At 46.9% G+C, this 22,240-nt stretch overlaps 1 non-coding gene and 1 pseudogene across 1 annotated transcript; both read right to left on the bottom strand.

The window, feature by feature from the left end:
- Nucleotides 1-5,345: 5,345 nt before the first annotated feature.
- TRNAA-CGC (transfer RNA alanine (anticodon CGC)) lies at nucleotides 5,346-5,417 on the bottom strand. The gene has a single exon. It is a non-coding gene; the product is annotated as a tRNA-Ala (tRNA).
- Nucleotides 5,418-8,029: 2,612 nt separating this feature from the next.
- Nucleotides 8,030-19,029, bottom strand: LOC144948330 (sorbitol dehydrogenase-like; annotated as a pseudogene).
- Nucleotides 19,030-22,240: the final 3,211 nt, after the last annotated feature.

The raw sequence follows: 22,240 nt of genomic DNA, 5'->3' as shown, positions 1-22,240 counted from the left end.
TAAAGGCAGTCTTTGGCCGATCCTCCTCCGCCATCTCCACCTGCCTGTACCTGCATGCCAGATCTAGAGTGGAGAAATACTGCGCCCCCGTGACGCTATCAAAGGTGTCATCGATGCAGGGAATAGGGAATGCATCTCCGAAGTTCACTGCAGAGGCCCATACTTTTTTGTCACCAGCATAGCAGGGGTGGACCAGGGGCTCGACGAGGGCTGGATGATATTGTCGCCGAGCATGCTTATGATGGTCTTGTTATATATATAGGCCTTTTTCCAAAATTAATATTAAGAACACTTCTGCTAATATATTTTAATAATAATCAATCGGGGTGTAGCATGAGGAACAAAAAAAAGTGTAACAAAACACCCTCACCCCTCACCCCGCTGCCCTCACAAGCCATACAAGAAGGCAGCTGGAGATAAGCAATGACTTTACCAAAATAACCAAAGAATATGGATTCCTGCAGTCACGAAAGCTTCAAATCTAGATAGACCAAATAATACTTGGGAAGTATTAGACCGAGGGTCATCCAGAAGAGATACAAGGCGAAATAGGTCAATCACACATGACCAAGATAAAATGTATTCCATAGAGAGAGCCTCCCAACCGCCTTTGTCTTCCAGAAGCACGTGGTAGCAATAAATCACAAGGGCAGAGACGGCGTCCCTCTTTGAGAGAGACAAAAATGTAACACCCCGACTGTGAAGGAAGGAAGGAGCCAGGCCTTGATTAAACAACTTATCACTCCAATAAAATTTAAACAAACACACACACGTACCCAAAACAGCGGGGAAAACAAATCTCCCCGGACAACGGGTGACGAGACAGGCAACTGTTTTTGTATAGTTCTTTTTTGTTTCTCTTAATACAATGGTTTAAAAGTTCGGAACTTAGCGACAAGAATAAGTCGACATCATAGACTGCCAACACACTTACCCAGATTAAGAACCAGACTACAGTCCACATTGGTGGACTTGTATTATTACTTACCTTATTTTACTGTCATTCACCTCACAAATTGTTTCTTATTGTATCTTGCTATCTACGTAACTTTACCAAAAGAACCAAGTAATATGAATTCCAGCAGTCAAGAAAGCATAAGTGAAAACTTAGTATATCTCCAACCTCAGGATATCAAAATATAACTTAAGTATAAACAGCACGGATCCCTGGATACAGACGAGGAAAAAAGGTTAGTAAAACCCTACGAATATACGTGGTAATAACGATGATAAATCACAAATCGTAATTATAAGAACTGTATCCTGCGGTGAGATTTGAATTTGGAGACCTGACATAAACACATTAAAACATAATCAGTAAATGTTAAAGCGAGAATAATTGTATTATCCCGATTGATAATACGACCCTAGACAACGAAGCCGAGCTTAATTTAGCATAATTAAATCACACTTGTATAACTTCAATACAACTAATTGTATCATCCCGATTGATAATACGACCCTAGACCACGAAGCAAAGCATAATTATCATCACTGCATGCATTAGCAAAAGTGCATACATATGCATAATGCAAAACGATCATCTCCATAATTAGCATAATTTATGCAATAATTGCATACATTGCATACTTGCGCATTTTTTTAATTTACATTTACTTTTTATTAGTCTTTATTTATTGTTAAAGACCCGGCATATATAAAATAATGGGTGGCTCGCCCGGGATCTCTCGCAGATAGTGTATACATGAATTAAGGATGGAATCACTGTTATGTTAACCAGAGTAGTGTGAACTAACATTGCCTTGTCATTAGAAACGGGCGTAAAACAAGCAAAAAACGCACTCCAGAGTAGCAGGTTAGAACAAATACAGTGGGATTAAGATGATTTTCTCGAGTCGAACTGACTGCATTCTGTGATACAATTGTTTTTATATGTACTCTGAAGTGGAATACCAGAGTTGCTTATGCCACACATGAGATGCTAGAATTAAGAGGATTTTTTGAATGGATTGCAGAATATTGGGAACTCGTATTAAAACGTACAGAGCAGACAAGGCAGAGAGACACATGGGAGGGGAGCTGTATCGATGACACTAAGACACATCGAGGGGAACTACTTAAGGACTGGATAAAAGTGACAAAGGCGAACATAATGTAAAAACTGCAGAAATAGCAAGACTGGACTCATACCTTCTCACACAGGCAGAGAGACAGAGATTGTGGAATGAGGAAAAATTTGAAAAGGAAACGGGCGAGAAACTGTCTCTGATAGACAAGGTAATGTCTTCACACCCTCATAAGGGAGAAGGAATCGGTGCGAACGACACCAGCGAAACTCACAGACGTTGATTCACAGAACAAATACGAAGGGAGCAGTACAACACATTCTTGGGTATGTGACCGTAGTCCAGGAACAGGCTACACAAAAAGTATGGTTATCGATCAAAATAACTTTGACAAAGAAACCCCCTCGCAACTCGAGAGAAGGGATGGAGAAATACAGATGCAGCAGGAAACAAGTGGGACTGACAACCCCGAAGTCAGAGGGAGACAAAATCTTAAAACAAAGTTGCCAGAATATGCTGTACTGATAGCGGAGGCAAAAATGGCGGAACCTTGGCAACACGAGCAGCACAGCAGAGACATGGCCTCGAGATCAACCATGGGTGTCATGTCTCGCTGAGAGAAGGGACGATGTGTTGTTAAGAGCTGAGTTCGGCATGGACCGACAGAGTACCGCTGAAAGTTTTATTCTACATTTATCCTGATGTTTTGAGTCGCTTGCAAGTCAAGGATTGCGATAAGTTGTAGCATACTAAGCTTTCACAGTTATTATTTGTTTCTTTCGGTTAAGTCACGTCTAAAGATAAAATAATACATTAAATTAAATAATAGAATACGACGTTTCGATTGCAACACAAGCAATCATCATCAGGTATAATGAAATAGCGACATAAAATCTAACCAGAAAACTATAGACAGACATATTAGCAGACAGATATCACCAAGATACATAGCGAGAGCAACACAGGTAACAGAGAGGGGTGATCGTCTCTGTGTGGTGGCCTTAAATAGACAGAGGGGGGGGGCGGAGGCAGAGAGAGGGAGGAGGGTTAGAGAAAAAATTAGCATATCAATGAGTGGTCAACAGACGTGGTGCTGCGAATGCGATGGCACGGCAAGCAAGCCTGAAAATCAGGAGAAGGACACACTAAAATTAAATAACCTAGTAAAATATCGAAATGTAATGTAATACAACACAGAGGGTCGGTCAACACACAATTAACGCATAGCCTGGTTGATTACGTATTTCAAAGATTGCTAAGTTAGAATTTAAGTGTGAACAATCTAAAGAGAGGACACAGGCAGAGAAAACAAGTCGCCAGAGAGAGAGAAAAAAGATAAGCTTAAAACTTCCCCGTAGAAGTGGTTCAATCTTAATTTTAGAACTTTCGTGACTGCAGGAATTATTATTTGTTTCTTTCGGTTAAGTCACGTCTAAAGATAAAATAATAAATTAAATTAAATAAGAGTATTGAGAGTGAGTCCCTGCTCCCACGAGCAGCTGCAGCCCGAGTTAAACTGACGAGCAACGTCAAGCAATCAACCTCGAGGGCGGAAAGCGCCAAGCGTCGACCAAGCCAGCATCACAGAGAACCAGCTACACACGTAATTGTGCGTCGCCAGAGAGCACGGAGCAGGAGAGAGCACGCAGCAGCTCCACCGAGCTCCACCGAGCTCCACCGAGCAAGGGTGTCAGCTGCCAGCGGACAAGCGACAAGCGTTGTGCCGACTCAACTCATCCAGCAGAGTAAAGAGCCTGACCAGCCGCCTGTGAGGAAGAGGAGAACGCCGGCGAGAGCGCCGTGGGTTCGACCCACGAACACACCGACCAGCACCAGCTGGGAACCAAGACAGGAGTGAGGAAAGGCGACCAGCAAACGAGCTGGTGCATCGCAAAAGAGCACGGGGCAGGAGAGAGCACGTGCAAGCAGCTCATCCAGCAGTGGAAGGTGTCTGCAGCTGCCAGCGGACGAGCGGCAAGAGCGATAGAGCATCTTCAAGGACAAGCATTGTGCTGACGCAGCTCATCCAGCAGTGGAAGGGGCCGGCAGCTGCCAGCAGACAAGCCCCGAGCGAGAGGGAGCAACGAAGCCGTTTGTATGATTCGCCCACCCTCACACACTCACTGCTCCTCAGGGAACAAACCAAATTTTTGGTACAAGGAATGCCCAACCTCGGCGTCTGCTTTACGCAAAGAATTGACCAAGAAGACACGCACACAACACGCATATCGGGACTAATAAGATTGTTCCAAAAAGTTATCTTTGTGTTTCAAGAAGGTTTGCCATTCCAAGGTGGTGCATTAAATATCAACTGATCGTTAAAAGCATTACTGCCCATTGAGTAACGTGCATACTGTCGTTTAGAAGTATTTTAGTCATTCGTTTTCGTGAATTGCATAATCTTGCCAATGAATTAATTGACGCATACTTTGCCTTCGGGATATGTTTCTTTATTGCCGTTTGTATGAATATCGTCGCATGCATGTTTAAGGACTTTTTCCTATCGCAGTACATGCTCGCGGTACTCCGAGGAATTAATCGATTGTTCTGATTACCCAGTTTGACAACGTACGGATCAATGAGGAGAACATCTCCAGGAGTACTGTGTTAAAAATTCCAAGCATAAGAGTTCGCATATTAGAGTGTATGTTTTTTTTGTTTAGAATCAAAGGTGCTTAACACAGAAGAGTCTGAGTGGTGCCTTCCTAAGTTCATTCATAATAATCTTTATTATTATAATTATAAGAACTGTATCCTGCGGTGAGATTTGAAATTGGAGACCTGACATAAACACATTAAGACATAATCAGTAAATGTTAAAGCGAGAATAATTGTATCATCCCGATTAATAATACGACCCTAGATAACGAAGCCGAGCTTAATTTAGCATAATTACATCACACTTGTATAACTTCATACAACGCATTGTATCATCCCGATTGAACACGTTCCTTCGGAGTGGGCAGGTAGGAACTTGGTTGGACAGCGCATTCGTGCGATCCATGTCACGCGGCGCAAGCTGCGTGGGGCGGCGCATCACGTGGTGCTGAGCCTGCCCGAAGCGTTCTACGAAATACAAATCGAGGGCGTGGCTATGCACGACATACAGACAAATAATCCCTGGTGGGCAGTGTGGAACTGTTGTTCCTACCTGTATTATGTGAACTCTTATCGACTACAACTTTTATTGTAGTGCTGTTCATTGCTGACCCTATGACATGTTGGTCTTCCAGATCTGTGCTCAGCAACCATAACGAATGAAAATAAACCACGCATATCCCTTCAGGTAAAATTGTCCACTGGCAAAATATCGCCTCGTGGAGATGCTGGGGATTGAACCCGGGGCCTCACACATGCGAAACATGCGCTCTTCCACTGAGCTACATCCCCATAGTTGTTCTATCTGGGCGCAGTTCCACCTCGGTACGGGGTGAAACTTCGTCATCAGCTTCTTCCTCTCCCTCGTCACCCCACTCACTCCTGTTGGCCCTGGGCCCTGAACCCATCGAGTCTGCACAGAGTCCAAGCAAAATGTATTTTTTTGAAACCAAAATAAATAACAAGAATACATGTGGATGGAGCCTATAATGATTTCCCAATGTATTTATTCTTGGAAATATTACTGGCAGGAACCTCCTGGTTACACCAGCCCACAGGGGATGATTGTGTCCGTCCGTCCGTCGTGCATCCAAAAATGGGAGGGGTGGGGCTGGGTGGAGAGGGGAGGGTGGGGAGGGGCTGGGTGGGGAGGGGCTGGTCACACCGTGGTGCCCTTATAAAACTCAACGTTTAACCTACTCACGCCGGCTTGTGCCCGCCCTCACAGTCGGCCATATTTGCGGAATACACCACGCCGCCGTTGACCCTGGCCATTGACCGAGCAACCCAACGTTCCTACCAGCTCCCTCCGCAGGAATGTGTTAAGGCCATCGGTGCGACTTAATGGCACTGTGATATCACGAGCATAACACGCACTATGACGGCATGCCTTACTAATTTTAAAACTTGTGTCAAACAGAATCTATGACATACAAGCCCTGGTGTATGTATCTGTGCAAGAGGAGCTTTTGGATGTTGTGACTTGTGTCTTCCTATAACATCTGCGGGTCCACTCTTGAGGAGACGGGGAATCTTGACGTTCTGTTGAACCAATGAGAAGGAACAGGAACGCCAACACGGAGGAGGATCACGCCATGTGTAGAGGCTCGAGCAGCAGCAGCAGAGGCACTCAACCAATGCTGTTACCTCAATCGCGTCGATTTTTCCCTCCACATTTAGAAGCACACGTCTCAATTATTTTGCTGCATTGAACTTCCACGTGATAAGCCACTTCATTGAGCTATAAATTGTGGCCAGGTCGCTTCTGAAAAATAAGCTCATGGCTCCGTGAGATTAAAATAAGTTTCGTTTTTTTGTATATATTTTTAAAGTGATTTGTTTACCTTGCCTATAATTTGCACTACTATCGTGTTTTTGTATTATGTTGTTGTAACATTCTGACCTGCCCCCACTGGACATCTGTGGAAAAGAGCTTTATAGCTCATCGGATTGCTCCAGTATAAAAAATATAGGTTCTGATTCCGATTAGCACCGATGCTCTCCTGACAAAACAACTTCTCCTTTGTGATACACATTTGGTAGTGATGCCCGTGTTACCTCTGGCAGTGCAGTGGTAACACTAGTGCAACGCAGCCAGAGGTGCCTGCGTTCCATTCCCAAGTCAGGTGCCTTTCCTTTTGTGGCGTTTGCATTCTCTCCCTCCCGTTCTGCATGGGGTTTCCCCAGTTTCTCTGGTTTCCTCCCACAGCTAAAAGTTTGTAGGGCGTGTGAGGAAATGCACCACATATCATGGGTAAAAGACAACTGAAGGGACCTCAGAAGTAGCTCTGCGGGTATCATCTTTCAAATATTGTTCATCAAAGTGAGGTGATGTTACAGCAGTGTTCTGTGAGCATTCCAATTTCACGTCAATTGGTCAACCATATATGCAAAATCATTCTGTCAATGGAAAGCAATCGGTATTATAATTGTCTACTATAATAATGGCAAGCCTAAGACCAAATCTCCCAGAATGCACACAATCTTATCAGATCTTGGGAGCTAAGCAGGGTTGAGCCTAGATAATTGTTTGGATGGGCGACCACCATGCAAGCCGGGATGTTATGTAGGCGGCTGCGGGGCTACGTGGTTGTCAGCCAAGTTCCGAGAAGCGACGTCCAGACACGAGTAAGACAGGGAAGTTGTGAATTCGGTTGTGCCTATCAGTCGGTCACATTCACTCATTGCTTTTGATGGTGACCATAGACCAGGCTTTTTAATTGAAGTGGCTGAAAACATCTTAGTCCTTTCCCGTTCCGAGACATCTGAAAGTTGCAGGGTGGGTATCCCGCTCACCACTGCATCTCGGAACACGCAAGCGGTTAGCATTAATTTTACTTAGAGAGGGGTAATGCCGCTCTTTTTAAATGCATTGTACTTTATTCAATGCAGACAACTGCAGAGACAGCAACGGCGCCAAACTGTGCCACACGCCCTCACGCATGGCCTTTTACTTTCTATTCTGTTCCGAATCCATTCCGTTTCGAATCCATTCCGTTCCGATGACGTAAATGTACGTAACCGGAACGGAATTGGAAGAAAAATGTAAGTACACATACGTTCGTCATCAGAATAGGAAAGGGTTAATATATATGCACCTCCATGTTCGCGGGTTGCACAGCATTATGAGATGCAGTTACAAGGTTAAGTTTGTGTTGTTTAACCAAGGGTGAGGACGCAGGAGGCCAGGATAGTCTTATTTGAAAAAGTTACTTGGGTGACCAAAATGACAAGCGAATCAAATCATTAAATTACAGCAACAAAATATAAATCGGAAGAAAGAAAAAACAATACTACCACATGAGCAATCAAAAATATTCTGAATATAACTCGTCGTTAATTAAAATTTAGATATTAAATTCCCTGCAGTGTTAATCGGCTCGTACAGGTTACCTCCCGGTTGATCACAGCGGACGTGCGGGCAAACTCACGTAGATGCTGGCCTGCACGCACGCCTCAGCGCCCGTGCACTCGATGGAGATCTCAGGTGGCGCACCGTCTAGGCACTCGGCGACGCGACGCGCCATGTCCTGCGGGCCGCCCAAGGATGCCTCGCTGCCCGCCCCCGAATGGAGGACGAAGTCGGCTCCCACTCCCGCGCCTTCGCCAGACGCTCGCTCAACAGGTCTGCAAAAACGAAGCGCGGTTACCCACATACGTGCCAAAAAAGTTCAACATACGTACGCACGAACCTCTCAACGCAGTGGATCGCAATCTGCGGTAAAGCCCTTTAGGGGAAGCCACGGACTGCCGTGTGGATCGTTACATAATACCTGTGGTGGTGACGACAGTAGTCGTAGTGATAATTGATTACTTAATGATGGTGATTGCTATGATGGTAAGAAGTGATGACAATGATAGTGATGATGATAATTATGACAGTGGAAAGTATGATGATGGTCAAAGTGATGATGGTGGTTATTACGATGATGATGATGAAGCCATGTACCTGTGATGACCACCTTTGCCGCCCCCATCGCTTTGTCCACGAGGAGGCACACGAGCCCGATGAGACCTGAGGAAGGTGGATCAACGAGGTGACATCACTCCCCACGTCTCCACAATGTTTCGAATACATACTGATTCCACAGTACCCTCATTCAGACTGCGTGAGGTGAGTTCGTGCAAGGTCAGGTGAGGTGCGATAAGGTTAGGTCAGTAACCAGATGAGGTGTGGTCAGATAAGGTGATAAACCAGGTGAGTAGTAACTAGATGAGACCAGGGGAAGTTATTGTCCAGATGAGGCATGGTCAGATGAGCATCCAGTCACCAGATGAGTAGTAAGCAGGTGAGGTGATACCAGGTGAAGTACGGTCAGGTGGTAAGGGGTAGCCCACCTGCCCCACAGATGAAGACGTAACTGCCCAGTGAGACGCCGGCGCGGCGGCACGCGTGGATGCCCACGGAGAGCGGCTCAATGAGGGCCCCCTCCTCATAGCTCACGTTGTCAGGAAGCCTGCACCGGACCAGCACCGCCGTTGCCATGGTTACTGGTGAACGCCCCGACACCCCTCCGCCAACCACCCTCCTCCGTAATCTAGTCCAGGCACAGGACTTCTCTCTCCTTCTGTCTCCGTCTCTCTACGAGGTGCATTCATTCTCAAGCCTCTTCATGCAAGGTCACAATTAGACGCTCTGCAGTGTCGCAATGTGCTGTGATATAAGCTCAAAGAAACAGTGACACATAACAGTTCCAACCAGCACAAGACAATTCAAAGTGTTCCCTTGTTGTAAGCAGCATGGGGAAATGCTCTGCTTTTCCAGTTTTGAGCCAGTGGTGGATATTCCACATGACTCCATCACAAAAGGTTTGAGGTGACCTAAGTGGAAGAGAAGTTGGCATCGCACATGGTAAGATGAACGATATGCACATATGGATCCATATATTGATTACAATATATATTAACCCTCGCCACTGCAAAGCAAATTATGCAGGCTGCATTGAATCATTCAAGGTTCATTAAAATTATTCATTGATATTATGAACCGATGTAGAATGTAGTCCCAACGCATTGAACAAAACCAGTACAAACGAGACGGTCAAAAGGACACCAGAAAAAAGGCTGTACATCTCAGATCCAACCACTGGCCCAAATTATAACAATCATTGGAGCCACTGGGAAGGCGGGGGGGCGTGGGGGTGAACGGCTCTGAGTCTGCTGAACGCTGGCGGCGCTCACTTGTAGCAGAAGCTGGCACTGTGCGTGTAGTAGCTACACAGGCTGCCGTGGTCGGGAGGCGTCGCGCAGAAGAAGATGCTCGGGGAGAGGTTGCAGAATTCATCGTTCTCGCGCGGCACGCCGGGCTCAATGGCCACCCGGTCCCCTGGGCACAAGCGTGACAAAGGCAACGATCCCCTGTATTGCCTTAACAGACTTTTTGGGGCAAGTGCTATGAGCGAGCACCTATGAAGGCCAGCACGGCACACGAGGGGGTGGGTGGCCAGCACCACGCCCGTCCGCCTTTGTCTCCCGAGTGACGATGTTTACACATCGCACCAGGTACTCAATTGAAGCCGAGTCAACTTAGGGGAGGCCCAGGACCAGTTCAAATAATCCTCACTGATGTTTGCCATGAAGGAGAATCGAACTCGGGTTGCCGGGTTCGTAGCATGCTAACAACTACACTATCGCTCCCATGAAGGGGTGGCCAGTACTACGCATATCCGTTTTTGCCTCCCGAGTGTTGATGTTTACACACCACACCAGGCACCCATTTAAAGCTCCGTTGACTTCGGGGTAGCTCAAGACTAGTGCAGATATTCAACACTGATGTTGGCCATAAGCGGTAATCAAACTCAGGTGGCCATGTTTGTAGCGCCGTACGCTAACGACCGCAATCTTGCTCTCCATGGACACACGCACACGTGCACATAGACATGCGCACACGGATGGACACGTGGACAAGTGACGTTCAGAGCAGGCGACGGATGATACAGGGTCAAGTCACACAGCAACTCCTAGCCTAACTATGATTCCCGACAATGATTCATTACAATTGTGTGGCAACCTTGTTGCGAATGCATCTTGTGTCACCTGCGCTGGGCCCATTGTGAGCATTTCGTAAGAATGTCTCTGAACCGTTGGCGTGTTTTGTGCGTGTTTTGCGTGTATTTTTGCGTGTTGTGCATTCGAGCTCCATAAATGTCACCAGCTGTGAGCACGTTGTGTGCGGCGAGTGCGTCGCCCGTCTTTTTCACCCACACTGCGAGTCTCGTGGGCATCTTATAGCATGTCTTGAGCATTTAATTTGCTCTCTGCATGACTCCTGCATGTTATGTATATTGTAAACATGACGAATGCATGTTGAACTTCTTTTGTACTGTATGTGGCTAACCGTGCTTATGCAAGGTGCATGGGAAGGACAACAACTAATGCACGAAAAGTAATTCAAAGATTTAAAAGGTCATAGCTCCAGTGGCTTCCTAATATCGGAAGAAAGCGTTCAAGACGACTGCAGAATCGGATCTGAAAACGTGCGATGCAGTGACCGTCTTCGTTCAATGGTTAGCCAAAAGCCGCTGCAGGAATAATATAAGCATAACGTAAGCGTATCCTTATGTTTGGCGTGCATTGCGTGTTTTCCTCAAGGTGTGCCGCGAATCTCGTGCTTGTCACGTCGTCACACATTTGCCGCTATACTTTTGCATCTTACGCAAGTTGCGTGGGCCAGGCAAACGTGCCCATCATGTGTCGCGTTCACGTAACACGCTCCGCGAACGTTCTATCACAAGGAGTCTCTCGCGCGTCGCGAACGTGCTCATAGTGCACTGTGCGCGGTGTGGGCGCGTCCGTGCCGCAGACCAGGAATGAGGGGGGTGACGCTGGCCCCCACGGCGCACACGGTGCCAGCCGCCTCGTGGCCCAGCACCACTGGCTCTCGAAGCACAAAGTCTCCAATGCGGCCATGCTGCCAGTAGTGCACGTCCGAGCCGTAGATGCCCACCGAGTGCATCTTGAGCAGCACCTCTGTTGGGGGGTCACATGGCACAAAGGTGCAGACACACCCACACCTTCACCTTTACTATCACCACCACCACAAAGACAAAGATTCCTTCTGTAGCCTTAACTAACTGTAGGAGCAAGTGCTGTTAGCGAGCAGCTATGAAGGCCGGCACGGCACACATGGGGGTGGGTGGCCAGCACCACGCCTCCCTATTGGCGATGTTTACACATTTCACCAAGTAATAATTTGAGACTGAGTCGACCTAGGGGAGGCCCAAAACCAGTTAAGATAATTGTCACTGCTGTTGGCTATGAAAACATGTGTCACGACGTTCGTAGCACAGCGTGTTAACCGCTACGCCACCAATCACCACACGCACCACCACACTCACACCTTTACCACCACTATCACCGCAACACCCCTCCCCCCTTTCAACACTATCACTGCCACTGCACTCACACCGTCGCCAAAAGACAAAGATCCCCCTTATAGCCTTAACAGGCTCAGGACCGCTTTAGATAATTGTCACTGGTATGGACCGTTAGTGGGCATCGAACCCGAGTCGCCAGGTTTGTAATGCAGTGCACTAACCGCTACTCCATTGCACCCCACACCGCCACTACCTTCATCACCACTGCACTCACACCGTCACCACCAGCGCGCTCACACGTAAATCACTGCCACCAATCACACCATCACCACCGCCTCTACCACCACCCTCGAAGGTTTCTGACGTGCACTAGGGAAGGGTGGATGCAGTTGTGGCAGGGATCCGTGTGTGTAGGCCTATTTGAGCGTGGGGAGCGGTAGCTTAGTGGTTAGCGCGATGCGCTACAAACCCGGCCAGCCAAGTTCGATTCCCGCTCATGGCCAATACTAGTGATGATCATCTGAACTGGTGCTTGGCCTCCCCTAGGTCGACTCAGCTTCAAATTAGTACCTAGTCCGGTGTGTAAACATCGCCACTAGGCAGACTAAGATGGCCGGGCATGGTGCTGGCCACCCACCCACTCGTGTGCCGTGCAGGCTATACGGGGGTGTTTGTATTTGCCTACTTGAGGCCAAGGTGAATACCCCGCCTAAAGCTTCCAAGCTAGCATGGCCATTTTGAGAAATACGGGTCAGTGTCAATCGCTCTGTGAGATCTCCACACGGATTATTTGTTGCATGACAGAACGTTGAAGAGAACTGGGAATAAACATGGGGAATATACCAACTATACTGAAACAAAAAAAACCCATTGTGAATTGGTATATGTTGTTTGTGTCATATTCTTCACGTTATAAGACGTATCCCCCTCTCCCCTTGTATTTGAAAACAAAAGTTGGTGATGTGTCTTATAATCCAGTTAGGTGTACATGTGTAGAGGGGAGAAATGCATGATGCGTACAGTTAAACGGGTGCAACTGAGGTCGAACAGATGTGCGTGTTGCAACATGAGGTCTGCACAGACAAACAGCCAGTTATTAAGGGGAGAAGCGGGTGCAACCGAGGTCAAACAGGTGCTACGCTGTGACCGGAGGTTGACGCCTAGGAGATGGGAGATGACGGGTGATGATAAGAGATTAATGGGGCAACTGGCGCCGGCCTAGCGGCAGCTTAAGTGGAAGCACGTGAGGGCTCGGGATGAGCAGGGTGATATAAGCGGAAGTGTGTGTCAGGTCGGGAGTTGTTGCCGGGAACCAATATTGAAGACATCTCACCGCTGCCGCTCCAGCCGTCAATGGGATCTCAACCCTCACGCCGTCGCCGGGCGGGAGTTGGCTGAACCCCCCGCCCGGGACAGACGGGTGAGCGGGTCTGAGGGAGCGTAGGTGAGGGCAATGGTGGAGATGCGAAGTTGCTGTGTGCAGAGTCTCTGAGTGCGAAGACGCTGTGTGTGGAGTCGCTGAGAGCAGAGCTGCTGAGTGCAGGATAAGTGAGGTGCAGAATAGATAGGAGCGGGGAGAAGTTGAGTATATGTGACCGTACAGATAGTTATCGGTGTGCCTACAACTGGTGCAAGAATAGGTGAATAAAGTGTAAGCAGGTGACTTGTTACAACGTGTCGGTGTGAATAATTTTTGAAGACACTACACATGTGTGAGACCAGATTTGCATAACTTGACACTGAGCACGCATTTGCAGTGCATCTTACAATCAATGGTTCTTCTTAGGTTTTTTCGGTAAAGTCACGTAGGTAAAACATCAAAATGAATGAAAATAAAATAAAATGAAATCAAAATTCACGACGTTTCGGAGGCAACACAAGTCTCCGTCATCAGGTGGGACCGTCACAGCCAGATTAGCTGCATCAAGTGAGGCAATGATTCAAGATGTAATCCCTTAAAAGCGAGTTGAGGGGGGGAGGAGAGGGAGGGGGAGCTCATCAGACTATGGTAGCCAATGAATGGAACGTATCGGGAGGGAGGGGGGGCGAGGCCAAAAGGGTGGGCGGCGGCGTGCACGCGATTGTGCGCAAGCGGCTAATTACTGCACACGCCAACACAATGGAGCGATTATGCGCAAGCGGCCGACTGCCGCACACGCCAACACAATGGACAGAGAGGGGGAGGGAAGCTCTAATACACATGATAGACAAAAGAACGAAAATGCCCATGTTTATACCAATGCTGGCTGAACAATGAAGAGAGCACTGCTAAAAAACAACTGGGGATGTTAACACTCGGTAAAGTAAAGTAAAATAGTGCCTGTCAGATAAGATGGTCCAAAAAATTGTAATTAAGTCTTTTTTGCGTGGTTGATAACATCTTTCCAATGATTACTAAGTTTGTACCTTTCAGCCTGTTGTATCTATGAAAGATGTTATCAACCACGCAAAAAAGACTTAATTACAATTTTTTGGACCATCTTATCTGACAGGCACTATTTTACTTTACTTTACCGAGTGTTAACATCCCCAGTTGTTTTTTAGCAGTGCTCTCTTCATTGTTCAGCCAGCATTGGTATTAACATGGGCATTTTCGTTCTTTTGTCTATCATGTGTATTAGAGCTTCCCTCCCCCTCTCTGTCCATTGTGTTGGCGTGTGCGGCAGTCGGCCGCTTGCGCATAATCGCTCCATTGTGTTGGCGTGTGCAGTAATTAGCCGCTTGCGCACAATCGCGTGCACGCCGCCGCCCACCCTTTTGGCCTCGCCCCCCCTCCCTCCCGATACGTTCCATTCATTGGCTACCATAGTCTGATGAGCTCCCCCTCCCTCTCCTCCCCCCCTCAACTCGCTTTTAAGGGATTACATCTTGAATCATTGCCTCACTTGATGCAGCTAATCTGGCTGTGACGGTCCCACCTGATGACGGAGACTTGTGTTGCCTCCGAAACGTCGTGAATTTTGATTTTATTTTATTTTATTTTCATTCATTTTGATGTTTTACCTACGTGACTTTACCGAAAAAACCTAAGAAGATGATTCCTTGCAGTCACGAAAGCTTCAAATCTAGAATCAATGGTTCACATTGCACCATTCCTGTACTTTATTTGATTTATTTTGCTTTCATTCTTTTTGGTGACCAAGGTCACTTCTTCCAAGTGAGACTATTCTCCTGATCTCTCGAGAGTTCTCACACGGTTAGACAATATCAACTTTCAGCCTGTTGTATCTATGCCGTGTTTTCCGTTATTAATATTAAGAATATTTTTTTTATTATATCTATATATATTTTTTTAATTAAATAATGAAAACAACCCACTACAAGCACACCAGGAATCTGTGAAACTGCCATTAAACTGGTAAGAAGTCGGTCACAAGAGAGGTCAGAGACATCCAGATGGACAAAGATCGATGACCTGAACTCCCAAAACATCTTGAGATGCACGGAGGGGGTGCAGAGCAGAGTAAAGGATAATAACGGTTGCCACTCGCGTTTTCTTAACGTTTTCCTAACCGAAAAGTAGAAACTTAACAAAGAGAATTAACCAACAAACCATAGGTTTTTTTTATTAGTAAGTATCTTATATTACTCGTATTCACCGCATACATATTATTTAGAATTATATGTTTCCTATCTACACGACCTTCCGAAAAACTAAAGAGTACGAATTCCAGAAAGCTTAAGTGGAAACATAGTTACAATTAACCTCAGGACATTAAAATATAACTCAGAATAAAACACCAATCTCTGGAGAACTAAACTTGGCGAAGCCCCAAAATAATAATGTGACGAGGATCATTACGAATATTCATTAAACATAGACGAATGATAACCACGATACTAAGACCGAAGGAACTCATAAAATATAATTCAAGAATAAATGTAACACACAGGACCACATAAATGTATTACAAACATCTCCTCAGCCACCTTTGTCTTCCAGCGGGGTTTGGCAAGCAAGGAGGGAGCAAAAAGATCACAAGGGGGGGGGGGGGTTTGTGCTGACATTGTTTGTTTTCTCTCGCAAGAGACGCGGAGAGAGGAGAGGGTGCTCACGTTTTGAGTTAAACACGGCCGTCTTTGTCTCCCCGCAGCACAAACAGATGGCCCATGAATGCTTGGAGGGTTAGGAAAGGTCGCGAGGAGGAGTCGCGGGGGTGTCTGCTTCTTCTCGCTCTGTTTTTGTTTGTTTTCTCTCGCAAGAGACGCGGAGAGAGGAGAGGGTGCTCACGCTGAGTTAAACACGGCCGTCTTTGTCTCCCCGCAGCACGGACAGCAAGATTTGCACACGCGAGCAAATAACATTCCCCACCCCTCCTTCCAGAATGGTTACACAGCTGTGTCTTTACTAATAAACACGCACACGACACACGAAACACACGGACGCAGATGTGTTCAACCCACAGAAAGATATATGACGGCCTTCAAACAACTCGGGAAGACTGAGTGGATTTTCCCAATATAAACCGGGGAAAAATCCATTCAACACAGATCGTCAAGGGCTTCGGCCCCCACCACATCTCGTCAGAGGCCCTGGGCCCCACCTCATCTCAACGCCGACAACGAAGAAGTTTTCGTCATCCAGAATGACGAGGTTCGCGGAGTAGCGACGTGCAGCTACAAGCCGAGGTCTGCACCACCTGAGAAGAATCGCTACCCTGAGTCGCCGAGCTGCGAGTGAAGCCAACAAAGACGCCAACGTCCACCCTGCCACGAACGAAGCATCGCTCCTCGTCAAAGTGACGACCAGCGAACAACCCGCAGGAAAGGCGGAGATCGCCAAGCGAGCAAAGCAGAGAGCGCGAAGCAGTGGAGAAAACCTGGTCAAACGGCTGTGAGGAAGAGGACAGCGCTGTTGAATGCGCCGTGTGTCTAATACACACCCAGATCAACCAGCATCAACCAAAACCGACTCGTCATCCCGCAGTGGAGAAAGAGAGTCAAAGTCTTCCGAGCGCCACCAAGCGCCACCGAGCGCCACCGAGCGCCACCGAGCGCCACCGAGCGCCACCGAGCGCCACCGAGCGCCACCGAGCGCCACCGTGCGCCACCGAGCGCCACCGAGCGCCACCGAGCGCCACCGAGCGCCACCGAGCGCCACCGTGCGCCACCGAGCGCCACCGAGCGACAACGAGTGACAACGAGCGACACCGAGCGACCGAGCATCTTCAAGGACAGCATCGTGCCAACTCGTCGTCCAGCAGTGGAGAGAGAGCGAGGGAGCAGCAGGAGCAGAGCGGCGGCCACGCCCAACCCAGAGAAAACTTCTGGCCGCTGTTCGTATCCTCCCACACCACACAAGCTAACGACACAACTCCCGGCTCTAAGAATTAATTAATATTAAAAGGGGACAACGCACACACAGCACGCACACGAATAAGACTTTTAAAAAAAAATTGTCATTGCGTTTCAAAAAGGGTTGCCATTTCGAGGTGGTGCGTTCAAAATCAACGGATCGTGCAAAGCAGTTGCTGTCGTCGAGTTACATGAATAAGAAATGTTTTAGTCATTCATTTTCGTTAACTGCATAATCACGCCAATGAAGAAGTATTTTTAGTCATTCATTTTCGTTACTGCATAATCTTGTCCATGAATTTATTGACGTATACTTGCTTTCGGATAAGAGAGTGTCATGTGCTTGTTTAGAATAAAATTGCTTAACACCAACTGTTCGAGTGCTTCTTTCCAAGTCCATGCAAAACTATCTTATTCTTGATAACTGTATCCTGCGATGAGATATGAAAATGGAGACCTAAAATATCATAATACACACTAAGATAATCGGTAAACGTTTAATCAATGATAATCGTATTATCCTGATTGATATAACAATGGATAAACGAAGCTAAGCCTAATTATCATAACTGCTCACAGTAACATAATCGCAAGCATCCGCATAAATTACTACGATTATCTCCGCGATTATCATAATGTATGCATATCATTACACGCATTATCATAATTTATGCATGTTAATACACATGTAGTGGTGGTGTTGACGTGCGCCGACAGTGACAGTGATGGATCACGGGGCGGCACGGGGTGCGGGGTTGGGCACGCGTTGTGGGCGTGGTGTGGACGCGCGCGCCGGGAGTGACGGATGACGGGGCGGCCCGGCGTGGGTGGTGAGGCGCGCTGAGATGTGGGAAAACAGGATCGTAGCCAGCGCCCAGTGATTGGTCAAATAGGATGGGTGCTCTCAGCGACGTCCGCAGGTGGGGTATAAAGGGTGACGCGCGAGAGCACTCGTGGTTGTTAACCAGTTGAAGATCGAAGACGGAGTTGAAGACGTAGTGCCCCGAGACCCCTAGTCCCGCTGTCCTTGTAGGGACCGGGGCCCTGTGTGGCTCGGAGGCGAGACTGTGGGACCCGTGGTCCGACGCCCATGTGGGTCAGGACTGTGGGACCCATAGTCGAGACGGACACCCCGGCAGGGTGTGTCCCGAGTAGCTCAGTGGGTGTTAGTCGCCCGAGTAGCTAAGTGGGTGTTGGTCACCCGAGTAGCTCAGTGGGTGTTAGTCACCCGAGTAGCTACGTGGGTGTTGGTCACCCCGGGCAGCTCAGTGGGTGTTAGTCACCCAAGTAGCTGAGTGGGTGTTGGTCACCCGAGTAACTACGTGGGTGTTAGTCACCCGAGTAACCAAGTGGGTGTTAGTCACCCGAGTAACCAAGTGGGTGTTAGTCACCCGAGTAACCAAGTGGGTGTTAGTCACCCGAGATACTACAGTGGGTGTTAGTCACCTGTGAAACGAAGTTGGTGAAATAAAGAGTGTGCTACCCGTGAAGTCGTCTCCCGCCGAGTTACTACATTACACACACATTAACATAATTAATGCGATTTGTGAATTTTTTGGAAAATTATTAATTTTTATTATTTTTATCAAAAATTCATAACCCAACACATACAACAAGCCACTAGAGGCGCTACCATTGAGATGTATGCCTTTGACATATCAAGGAATCACCAAGATGGCGGGGAAAGGATCATTCCCTAGATAACTCTCTACTTTTTCCACTGCTGGACGAATGGGTGGTTTCATGGTTGCGGTTCGGCTCTTACCATTGGGGCCCGGCACAGGCATTTCCCGGTTCACCTGCGTACGCAGAGTCAAGGAAGGGAGAGTGTAACTGCAGCGGTGATGAACGCAGCCAGATTCTAAAATGCTCACAAGCCTGTGGCTATGCTCTAACCACTATTCCATTCTGTACCCGATGAGAAAACCCCATCATAAATAGAAAACAACAGTGCAGGCAGGAAAAAAAACGTGTTAAGGATGAAACCAGTCGACAGTTGTGTCTGTCTCAATGCTTGCCTATTAGTTGGGTCACATTTTCTCGAATTGATTTAATGGTGATCTAAGACAAGAGGGCCACAATTCCGTTCTTCAGTAACTGTTGATGATGTTTGCACCACGCATACAATACTGGGTGCTGTGTAAAGCTTAAATGGCTGTAATAAGTCATTAATGTAGCCCACTTGGTTGACTGGAACAATCCATCAACGCAAACATAAACACATTCCTGCGGAGGGAGCTGGTAGGAACTTTGGGTTGCTCGGTCAATGGCCAGGGTCAACGGCGGCGTGGTGTATTTTCCCGGCTAATTTCTGATTCAACCGCATTAATTGATCAAACCATTAATTGATCCAACCAAACAGTTCTCGTTGAAAACTTCTGCTGCCAGGCCACCAAGATTATATGGCTTACCAAAGATACATAAAGAAGATACACCCCTTCATCCCTTCGTCTCGACTATCAACTCCCCCGCCTACAAACTGGCTCGTTTTTTGTCTGAAATCCTGCGGCCTTTCACTGGAAAAAGCACCTCTGCGGTACTAAACTTTACTCACCTGGTATCATCTTCTTGGTTCTTTCGGTAAAGTCACGTAGAAGGGAAGTAATAAAATAATAAAAATAAAACATAATAAAACAATTCTCACGACGTTTCGGCCACAACGCAAGCAGCCATCCTCAGGCGAAGAATGAAACACCCCAAGCTTGGAGCGTATATTTAAGCTGGGTTAGAGGGGGGGGAGGTGGGAAGAAGAGCGCCTAAACAAAATAATTTGCATATCAAGAGGAATTCAGCATATGGAAAATGCGTAGGAGGTGGGCGGGGGGGGTTCCAAATCAATACTATGCCCGTGCATTATGCAGGATTAGCAGCATCAAAGGGGGGGGGGAAGGGGGGGAGCATTAACAAAGGAAAGGAATGTTAATAGTATGTAGCTGTAGTTACTAAACAACCACGTAAAAAACTACAGTATAAACTGCATGACAAACTAAAGTATAAACTACATAGCATCATCAGTAAACTTACTATACTCTACAATAAGCTGAGTTACTAACAGTAAGTAATACATGAAAAATTCTACGTTGTAAAAAATTATATAATATGCTTCCATCTAAACTTTATTCTCTTACATCACACGCGTCTATACCGTACTATATACTTCCATAGGCAAAACCAACATTAAATTACATACTGTATTGCTATAAACCACCCTATACCTTATACATTTTTAATATAACACTATGTATTATTCTACCCACCCTAATGTGTATCAAAATGGTTTATTACGTCCTTCCAGTGATTGCTAAGCCAGAATCCATCTTCTCGGTTAAAATTGTCTCTGTGTTTGTAAATGTGGATCGCCTCATGTACGAATCTCTCATGATAGCCAGATGGCTTGCAGAGAACCTCTGTCTTGGAGAAGTCAATGTCATGTGAGCCCACTGAGTTGTAACAGTGATCTGCCACGGCTGAGGTGTTTGTCCTACAGTGTTTCAGGTCAGCTTTATGTTCACGGATGCGGTCCGAGACATGTCGTTTGGTTTCCCCAATGTAACTGCTACCACAGAGGCAACTTAGTTTGTAGACGCCAGGGTACTGTATGTCTGGAACCACATCTTTTACAGACGGTACCAGATCACGGATTTTATGTACTGTGTTGAATCGGACCTGGATCTTGTGTTTAATCAGGATTTTGGAGATCTTTTTTGTGACCCCAGCAATGTAGGGTAAGGTGATGGTCTTGAAAGGCTCCTCAACAGGATCCTTCTTGGTGGTTGGAGTGATGGCTTTGCGGATTGTGTAGTCGGAGTAACCATTAGCCTTAAGAGCTTGGCGTACGTGTTTGAGTTCACTGGAAATGTGTTCATGGTCGGAGATGCATTGGGCTCTATGATATAGAGTCTTGATGAGGGAATTCTTCTGGGATGGATGGTGGTGGGAATCCGGTTTTAGATAAGCATCCGTGTGGGTGGCTTTCCTGTAGACAGAGTGGCTCATTGAACCATCAGGTCTCCTTTTGATTAGGACATCCAAAAAGGGTAGCTTGCCATCATTTTCGACTTCCATGGTGAATCTGATGGCTGGGTGTATGGAATTGATATGGTCGAGAAATTGGTCTAGAGCAGGCCGGCCATGTGGCCAGATGACAAAAGTGTCGTCTACGTACCTCTTCCATAAGGTCGGGCGTAGAGTGGCAGTCTGGATGGCGTCCGTCTCAAATTTCTCCATGAAGATGTTGGCTACAACCGGAGATAAGGGGGAGCCCATTGGGGTGCCCTCAATTTGCTTGTAGAAGGTTCCATTCCAGGTGAAGTATGTATTGGTTAAGCAGTGTCTCACCAGGGGGGGTACCCCAGCATTCAGTCCTTGATGAACCAAGTCTTCAATGATTGCGATGGTGTCAGGCACAGGCACCTTGGTGAACAAGGAAACCACATCAAAACTGACAAGCAGGTCGTCTGGGGACAGGGCAATCCCCTTGATTGTTGATACCAGGTCAGTAGAGTTTAGTACTGCAGAGGTGGTTTTTCCAGTGAAAGGCCGTAGGATTTCGGACAAAAAACGAGCCAGTTTGTAAGTCGGGGAGTTGATAGTAGAGACAATGGGACGAAGAGGTGTATCTTCTTTATGTATCTTTGGCAAGCCGTACAATCTTGGTGGCCTGGCTGCAGAAGGTTTCAACGAGAACTGTTTGGTCTGATCAATTAATGCGGTTGAAGCAGAAATGATGTTGTTGGTTTTGGAGACGAGGCTGTTGGTGGGGTCTCTTTTTATTTTTGTATAGCTGCCATCGGTGAGTAGTTCTTGAATTTTGTTGTTGTATTCTATTTTGTCCATGATGACAGTGGCATTGCCTTTGTCGGCTGAGAGGATGACAATGTCATCCCTCTTTTTTAATTGAGCTAATTCAAAACGCTCATCTTTGCTGATGTTGCTAGCTGGCATCTTAGCGTTTTTGAGGGTTACAGAGATTTCCGATCTTGCTACGTCTGCAGCGATGTGACT

The sequence above is a fragment of the Lampetra fluviatilis genome, chromosome 48 (genome assembly GCF_964198595.1).
Source record: "Lampetra fluviatilis chromosome 48, kcLamFluv1.1, whole genome shotgun sequence".
In the NCBI taxonomy this organism is placed as follows: domain Eukaryota; kingdom Metazoa; phylum Chordata; class Hyperoartia; order Petromyzontiformes; family Petromyzontidae; genus Lampetra; species Lampetra fluviatilis.
The sequence above is the reverse complement of the archived record's forward strand: the minus strand, read 5'-3'. Positions and strand labels throughout refer to the sequence as shown.